The sequence below is a fragment of the Aulostomus chinensis genome, chromosome 23 (genome assembly GCF_037954235.1).
Source record: "Aulostomus chinensis isolate RoL2024-O1b breed Wild chromosome 23, RoL_Achi_v1.0, whole genome shotgun sequence".
Classification (NCBI taxonomy): Eukaryota; Metazoa; Chordata; class Actinopteri; order Syngnathiformes; family Aulostomidae; genus Aulostomus; species Aulostomus chinensis.
The window spans coordinates 16,101,726-16,111,250 of record NC_141342.1 but is presented as its reverse complement, the minus strand read 5'-3'; the positions used below and the strand labels follow the sequence as shown (position 1 = coordinate 16,111,250).

The 9,525-nt window shown below is 40.2% G+C and overlaps 1 long non-coding RNA gene across 5 annotated transcripts in view; it reads right to left on the bottom strand.

Annotated features, from left to right (window-relative positions):
* Window positions 1–828: 828 nt before the first annotated feature.
* The window catches only part of LOC147239788 (uncharacterized), a 17,539-nt gene continuing 8,842 nt past the window's right edge, over window positions 829–9,525 (bottom strand). For 3 of the 5 annotated variants that reach the window (XR_015111466.1, XR_015111461.1, XR_015111464.1), the window contains one exon: window positions 5,771–8,274. This is a non-coding gene — a long non-coding RNA (uncharacterized LOC147239788). Of the gene's footprint in view, window positions 2,696–5,770; window positions 8,399–9,525 lie in introns of those variants that run through there. The other 2 variants (XR_015111465.1, XR_015111462.1) reach the window with 2 other exon arrangements.

Genomic DNA, 9,525 nt, shown 5'->3' with positions numbered 1-9,525 from the left:
AACCCTCTGATGGACTGATGATGCATTGTTACATTTAATTCCCAGAACTATTCTCCTCCACCTCGACCAGCTTCCACATTATAACTTCTTATGTTAATCCATCAGTAATTAAAATTAAGAATAGAATAACACTGTGATTGCTGTAGATGAATAATAGAATAAGCTGCCTTGATAAGAGGCTTTTGTCCCCGTCCTCCATCTGCATGCCTGACTGGGCAGTGAAAATCCTCCTGGATAATCTGGGGCTCTTGTCTTTTCACATTAGCTGTGGCGATGTCGAGGAAACCCAGCAACACGAGCCGTCAGCGTGCCATTAGCTCTTTATAATCGGCACGATATTAAAATGGGCACTGGGCTATGGAGTACAAGCATGTTTTGGATCAGCAGAGTGCTGAAGGCTGTTAATAAGCAAAGCAACGGTTGTACATAAAAGGATTTCAGTACAACATGAGGGAAGTGTGGGTGCTGCTGACACATTGATATTAGCTTACTTCATTCAGTACACACTTGGCACACTGTTCTATTTGTTTACTTTGTAGCCCTCGCTAGCATTAGCTAACTGGGACAGACCATGTCGCTAGCTAGCCAGCAAGCTAGCATGCTAATAGAACTGGACATTTCTCATTCTCACCAGAAGTCAGACCTCAACATCAAGGTTATCATAGGTCACTGTTCAAATACACAGTTATCTTTCATAATACATAAGTTACTTGAGGAAAACCATTACAAAGTAATATCAACAATCATCAGATGTGCACAAGCAGCCATGTTGCAATTTTGTGGCAGATGATAAAACGCCTGCTCTTGATGTATTTTTAATTTGTAGCTTCAGGATTTGTAGTCATAAAAAAAACAATAAATGTAATGAATATCAGGAATACTGAACAACAACACACCTTTATTCCAAAGGTATAAACATTCAGCCATGCAGGGAATTACATATTGAATGTATACGGGTCAATTTTGACACATGTGGTGCATGAGAGGGATTTTGGGGGGCAAAAAGAAGAAATTTAAATACAGATTTGGATGGATCAAAGATGTTAGTTGAGGATAATCTGGAATAACAAAATGATCAAATTAATTTATTGCAAATGTAAAACCCAGCCGAGTTACGCATTAAAGGGTTAATTATTCACCATTTGGTTGATCATTTACTGAGTTCTTAATATCATCTTCAAGATGGAAAGTCTTCTGCATATATATAGCGTGATTATGTAAAACTGCTGAACCAAACCCACAAAAAGCTGGAAGGAGGCCACGTTTTTTTTCGGCAAATGTTGACAGAATTAAAAGTGCACAAAATAGGAGAGACTTCTCTTTTTTTTTTTATAAGGTGTTAATCCGTGTCGTATTGCAACTCAAAAGTGAGGCGATCGCCATTTAATCTCTTTATTTCACAGATGAGCTCACAGTGTCATTATCAGCTGCGACAGTACATCTCACCGCCAAAGCAAACGCAACTTGCGACATATTGAACTTCTGATTTAACGATTCATAACCAGCGATGTTTTCTCTCGAGCAGCAGAGTTCAGAGGACAAAAACACACAAATCCTATTTTGTCTTGCAGGGCCTGTCATTGCATTTAAATGCACAAATTGAATTTTTCTCCCCCCTCATGTACTTGAACATGATTAGATTTTACCTCCATGTTGGACTGTGAGTGAATCTCTGTCCTCCTGACATCATTCAGATACATAAAACCACAGTGAGCAATCTTGCTTTCTCATAAACATATTTTCATTTACTGCCTGACAGTGTGATAAATGTCGGTCAGCACAATCTGACGATAATACAGGAATCAATGCTCAGGTTTGAAAAATAATAAGACTGGCATGTGTTTCATCAAGATACCGAATATATTTGACCTTTGGCCTCTATTTGACCCAAATAAGAAATTGAAACATCCCATGAAAGCCTCTCGTGCTTTTATTCAATTTCATTACATCATGTGAGACAATATCCATGTTTTGACCATAATGGCCTCCTGCTGCTTACACATTGGCTGTGGGCTGTTAAACAGTAGATCAGATTCCTCCTCGAGGGGCTAAAAATTCCTTTATGTACTCCTCAAAATTCAATCAGTGATTGTCAATATTAAGTGGTTCCCCAATAAAGCTAAAATCCACTGAACTAGAACTGAAACTGGTTCAGTAAAAGCAAACAAAAACAGGAAGAAAAAAAAAAAACCCACACATTTTTGTATCACAACTAATTTCTGCCACTTATCTGCTCAATGAGAGGTATTAATATTTACAAATGACGATGATTCTAAGTTTAGCTGGGGATAAACGACCAGCACACAGCTATTACACTATTCACTTTCTCGATGGGAGACGAGGAGAATCAATAAATATGGAGCTGGAAACACGCTGGAGATTATTTTAGGTCATCTTACAGAATACAGAAGATTGGTTTGTTTCAGTGTCGAGGCTTGAAGAAGGGTTAAAGATCATGCCGAATTCAAGCCTGTTTTTATTTATTAAAAAAAACAAAAAAACCTTACCGGTTATTCAAATGACCCACAACTATTTCATGAAGAGCAACACTACATCAAACTTCGATTGTACTGTATCGGGAAGTCAGGAAGATTAGGCAAAATTTAGGAAGTTGATTTTTACCTAACCTGGGAGAGGCGTGTAGCATCGGCCGAGGGAGAATGCCCAGTGCCAGCCTGAAGACGTTGGAGTCAACCTGATGTGACAAAAATAATATGATTTGCATCAACACGACACCGTATTGTCTTCACATCATGTACAGCAACAATATATTGTAAATGTGGGTTCTCCAGCACCCCCGAGTGGATGCAGGACATGACATTTGCGCCACATCGGCCTCGGAGGCAGGGGCTTTATAGATTTTAGCGTATAAGCTTTTTTTTTTTTTTTTTTTTCACAGGCCAATAAGTTTGGGAACCCTATCTACTGCACTGCCTTTCTAAAGGAGCAAAAGTTCTATGTTAACAGGGAAGAAATTCCTTTATACAGCCAAGCTTCGATGCACATCATTGCAAAAACAGAGACGGATCTCTGTGAATGCATGTGAGGATACCTGGAAAACACATTGATGGTAGGCAAGTGCAGAGTATGTCAGTGACATGATTCATCTTGAAATAAAAGCCATGTGCTCTGAGAAGCCACAGGCAATTCTTTGAGATTAAAAAAAAAACAAAAAAACAAAAACAAAACACACACGATCCGATGGAGTTTCCTCGTCTGGATTCTCTGTTCCGACTTACATGTAAACGCGGCTCACGAGGAAGGACGTCTGCAGCCGAGCAAGAATTTAGATAAGCATCCAAGTTCAGCAACCTGCAGTATTTGTCTCCTGGAGCTTTTCTGTCCTCACGTCCCCTGTGTTGGCATCCTGAGTTTTCCCATTCACTGATCTAATTTACAGCCAGGATTAATTTGTTCCCTTAATTTGATTTCACAGTAATTGAATAAATCCCCCCCCCCCCACCAAAAAAATCTCATCAGTTTTCAATTCACCTTTGAGAGAACCCTTAATTAGAAATGCTAATTATTCTTTTATTTTTAGATTAATACAGACGGCATGAATAGAATGCGACAAGGGGGCGTCTACAGATTGTGGCTTTGTAAAATTAATTCAATAACGATTAAATGAATGTTAGAATGTAATTTGGGTTGTTGTTTTTTTTTTCCTTCCTCCTGTTTGTACTAAATTGCCCATCGAGCTTGCCGGCGATGACAATTAAGCTCTGATGTCCGATCTCCACCATGCAGCTCTTACACAATGATGTAACCATCAAAGAGTCTTTGGAGGAGAGGAAAATTCCAAATAAGAGCTCTTTTTTTTTTTTTTTTTTTTTGGTACAGTCTATTTCTCCCAGTCATAACTGAGCTCAAATCATCCATCAATATAAGATTTTCTCATACTTGTAAAATTCATCTTCAAAGAGTGCATCCTTCCATTTGTCCCAGGCTGATCCCTCTGCTCCAACTGCACTCATCTTTAATAAAAAAGCTCCTGAGATGACATAAAGATCCAAAAAAAGAGGACATAATTGGCTTATAAATGATCCTGTGCATTTTGAGACAAATTTCTGAAGCCAAGAATTTAATAATCTCCACTTAAGAAGATGATTAATTCCTGATGAGGCGAAGAAAAGGCCGAGAGGGTTTTTCCTCTGAGTCATTAGCTATCAGGCTCTTCACACAGAGACCTGACTGGATTATTTAATGTAAAAGAATGGGATGGTGCCTAAATAGGAAGACATACCTGGGATCTGCGACCACACAATATAAGTCAAAATCAACTGTAGAAACCTGGTTTCCAGATTTTCAAACCAGACTGTCACTCAAAAGCTGTGACTGTGCTGTTTATTCAGGTGGCCGGCTTATAAAAGACTTGGACCTTCACTGTCGTGACGGTTCAAGCTCAAGTCAGTGAATCGTACTCTCCTGCCATCTAGTGAAAGACTGCAGTGCCTCTCTCTCTCTCTCTCACACACACACCCTTGTACTTATATCATTGTGAGGACTTTCATTGACGTAATACATTCCCTAGCCCTTCACCCTAAATCCTACCAGCTCAACTGACTGCCTGACCCTAACCTTGACCCTAAACCCAACCAGAACCTGATTCTAGCCTTGACCCTAAAACCAAGTCTTGACCTTCAAATGGCCCTTTGAAGAAGTGAGGACCTGCTAAAATGTCCTCACTTTCCAAAAATGTCCTCACTTTGTTGGTTAAATGCATATTCTTATTCTCAATATGTAGCAAGTACAAGAACACACACACACACACACACACACACACACACACACACACACACACACACACACACACACACACACACACTCTCTCTCTCTCTCTCTCTCTCTCTCAAGGCCTCCAGATGTGATGGATTCCCTGAGCGGATGAGCTGCCTCAGCAAAATTTAGTCACTAGCTCCCTCCTGTGGTAAAAACAGGTCAGTGCTGTTTTTAATCTTTTCCTGCTGGTCTTTTTATTTTTGTGATGATGTTTGTAAATTGCTTTTAATATGTATGAGAGTTGTTTGACAAATTTGAACAGATCTGACAAGGAGGAACCAGTTATTGCCTTAAAATTAGTTTATGCTAAAGGAAAATTAGATTACAGGAAGCCAGGAATGGCCATGTTTGATATCATCTCTAAATGTTGTGATTGTTGTGCACATCACACCAGTGATATGCAGCTTTGAATCTCATCAGGGTGCGAACAAGTGAAGTGCCCTCTCAAGTTAACAAGATAAATCCGCTTAATAATCTTTAGACGACGAACTCGCGATCTAAAGGAAAATGTAACTACATGTCTGTCCTCTGTTACTCTGGAAGGCTGATTTTTAAGGCCACGTGGAAGAAGCAGGGACATTGATTTTGGGGGCACAAGTGGCAGGTAAAGGTGATCACAACATTGGAACCTGTTGAAATGTCAGAGAGGTCAAAGTAAAGGGCCACAGGCAGAACTCCATTTAATCTCCCCTGCGTTTTAGGAGCCATTGTCCTGCTCCCACCGCTGTGATGGAGCCACTTCACTCCTTGTTGAGATTAATAGGAGGTGCACACAGGGGCCATTAATGTTGAAAAGCCGCTGCTCAACCTTTTCTCCCAATGCTACCCAGGGAGCCACAGCCTCCATAATGACTCCACTCTCTGAATTAATGGCGCTCACTGGCCATATGAGAGAACAGGATTTTAATTATAAGGCCTCAGAGAAATCAGCCAGGGGAAAAGTGAAAGAGGGCAGAGGGGAGTGCTTTTGTGCAACATGTTCTGACTAATTCAAGCTTTCACTGGATCCCGTTCAAGACAATAAAGGTTTTACTACAAGTACATTAAAATTGGAACGCAGGAATAAGTCTTAATGATTTCAACTGACACACTCTTACTTTAAAATGAAGCACTACAAAAGAATTCAATTCGGACGTCACACATTTCCGTTACATGTTGAGACCGTTTTCATTTTTCTCTCTCCTTCTCTAAAGGAGGAAGACATTGGATTGAAAGAGTCCAGAAGTGTCTGTACTCTGAGCAGCTGCAACACTCCCAAGTGGACTGCTGCTGTAGGCCTGGCTGCAGGCTCACAGTGACTGTAACAGTATCTGAGTGCAGATGGACGGCTTGACTCAGCTCCTGCAGTTAGTAATGTACCAGCAGGCAGCAGAGGATTTCCAAAAGTGCTTCCCAAAAACTTCCAGCAATGGACTATCCCTCCGTTAACATCATTTAAAGATGTTTTATAACCGTTCGTCCACAGTTCTTCAGGACAGGATGGGAAACATCTGGGAAGTTGAATTCTTGTGCAACTGATTTCAGAGGTGGGATTTAAGCGCAATTACATTTACTTACATTTTTCTTTAACCTCCCCCCTCAACTTTTTAACAAAAATATCTGCTTTCTACAGCTAACATGTTCAAACGACCCTTGTTAGCATTAAAGCATTTGAGGAGACTCTTTTTGCGTATCATGGCGTGCCTTCATCTGCATATAAATCCACCTGTTGGAGATTTCTCATCAGCAACAGGTTGTGCAGTATGTTGTTATTCTAACAGGTTAGTCCTTGATATCATATTATGTCATAATAACATGAGTTTCAGCGAGCTTTGCACAAAAACAGTAAAAAAAATCTCTTTTAAATTGTACGCACTGAGTACAGTCAGAGCCAGTGCTCTATCTACTGTTACTTTTATGCTCTCTGCACTTCTCTTTAAGAAAAGAATGCCAAGGATAGATTGTAGGACACTTACAGAATATGAAGAGTTTTTCATCGGCAAAAACTTATCTGGTAGTTACCAAGTAAAGCATATTTCAAACTTAACTTTGAGCAGTTGTACTAACAGTCCCCTAACTGCTGCACAGATGGAGCCTTCGGTGCCGGCTGATGCCTGCAGAGGGCAGGAGGGACACTGCTCTCAGCTTCACTTTCACCTGAAACCCAAGATGCACCTCTTAAAGAGAGTCACTTGCAATCAGAAAGCTTCAATTTAATTACAACACACAGGAAATTACTGAGTGAATGGGTCAGGCGCTGATAAGAGGCTGAGCCCCGGGAATGACAGCTCCCGAAACCCGAGGAGCCCCGATCATAAAGGCGACTTATCACAAAGGCTAAGTCTGGAAGGCTTACAATCTGATTTTACTGTCATCTAGATTCATAATTAATATATTTATCAAATTAATCATTGAAAAGAACCCTGGCCCCCTAAACAGTAGGCAGCTTCATTTGCTGGTGGCTCGGCTTACAGCTAATAACAGTGTTGTCAGGGAAATGGGCCCAGAGTGGGCCGCTACCCCAGGACCTCATGACAGACAAATTACTCACCTGTGTGGAGATGATACAGGGAATTTAGAGAGAAAGGGAAAAAAAGTCATTGTTTAGTGACAATCACAATTGCACCCTTGTTTCAGACTGTGAGTACCAAGTTGGAGTAACATGAAAGGGGGTATTTTTCTGTTTTTGGGGTAGAGCTGAAAAATGCCTGTTGTTATGCCTCTGGTTTTACAATTCACTCATCAAAGAGGATGTCTCCGTCAGCAGCTCGTGTTGTTCGGGTGCAGGAGTGTGTGCGTAGTCTTTCAGCACCTGCAGTACATGGCCATCAGCAACTGTAGAGCCCGTATCCAAACGCACATAATTAATAGACTTTCTCCAGATTTTCTCTGTTTTCTCAGTAATTCATGACCAAAAAAAAAAAAGTATAAATAAAAGTTTAAGTCTAAATAGTCCACTTAACGACAACAGAATGTCTTTGCTGGGCTCCCAGTTATTTTGCTAACCACCAACTATCATTTAAGAGACAGAGAGAAAACAAAAGGGTGAACCCCATCTACTATTTAATCCCTCAATGCAAAATCTTAAATCTACATTAACTACTTCAACCAAAGAGTGTTTTTTTTTGTTTTGTTTTGGGGGTTTTTTTGCATCTCAGGTACTCACAAATGGGTGTGTTGAGCTCCCGAAGATGTTTTTCCTCTCTCAGCATTTCTTCTTTGAGATTCCAGAATGCAGAAAGAGCCAGCCATGTATATTTAGCTTGTAGCTAACGGTGCCGCCACGTTGTTTTTATGGTTCTGTTTTCAAGCATGCATTTCATCTCTAAACAGAACATTTGCATACATCTTACATGGGCAGTGGTTTTTTTTCTCTCTCTCTGAAATAAAAAACCGGAGCAATAAAAGATAATTTGTTTACCTTGTGTTTCTAACACTGAGCTCAGTGTATTGTCACTTGTGTTGCTACTGAACACGGTGGCCTTGTATCAGGTAAGTCATTGTGTGGTCATGTTTCTATGGGAGCAAATTAATAAGCAGACACATATGGTTCAAATTAGAACATTAATGAGAATCTTGACAAGCTGCTGGGTGAGAGTGAAGAGGCTCCTTTTGTCTCCTGTATTCCCATCTGGGGCCCCTGAGAAGGATGAAATGAACCGTAATCATAAGTCATCAGCGCTGGTCATCAGAGGGCTGATTACAGAGCTGTAATTATATGTCAAAATGTCTGTATTGCACACAAAAGATGAAAATCATAGACATTTGAAGACATATTCTTCGCAATTTATTCATTTGCAACTGGAAGTTAATGTTGGGGCTCTATGCAGTTCAGTACTGCTGATAGTTGAACTCGAGGTCTGTTGGCTTTTTAATCGTCTCAGTTGGAGGTGCCTTCAACAGTCGCCTCTAGATGGCAACACCAGGCTTCTTCCTTCCTTAGCTTTTGTTTTGTCCTGTTTGATACACAGCTCTCTAAAGAAAAAATAAAACGATTCAAAGTAAATTTGTTACTTCAGCCTTGAAAAAAGATGCATCAGGAAGGTGGAAGCATTCAAACATCCCAAGGTGAAACGCCAAGTTTTCGACCTCAAGGCCCACACTTGCAACAGGTTAAGACCCATTCAAAAAATTCCTAATCTATTTTGGCTGTTCTATTCTGTTTGAATCTCTGCTTATACTCTATTAAGCTTATTAAAGAACCCCTACAATAGTGGGCTGTCTTTGTTTTCAGCTGTTGCTTTAGTTTATCAATTCATTTTAGACTCCATTTGGTTTCTGTGACATCACCTCAGTTGTCAAAATCATATTCAGTGTTTAATGGAATCTGGATTGTGTCTAAACACCAATTTCTTATTTTTCTGAAAAGCTTTTCAGGTACTTTTAATTTTTGTTTTGTTTTTGTCTTTGCCACACCACTGCCTGGATTTACTGTTACATTCAGAAAGCTTTATTGTGTGTCGTCACAGAAAATCTTCTTTGACGTGGCTCTAACATTCAACACAAGACAAGATGAGAGATAATTGCATGGATTCTGAGAGCACACACAGAGTGTGTAGATCTTAAAAATTGATGGCATTTTTTTGAAAATGAATTTTGTTATAATAATCTTTAATAAACTTAATGGTTTAAGCATAGGCTGCATGGTGGTGCAGTGGTCAGCACTGTCGCCTCACAGCAAGAAGGTTCTGGGTTCGAGTCCCAGCTCGGGCACAGGATCTTTCTGTGTGAGTCTCCATGTTCTCCCTGTTCCTGCTTGGGTTCTCT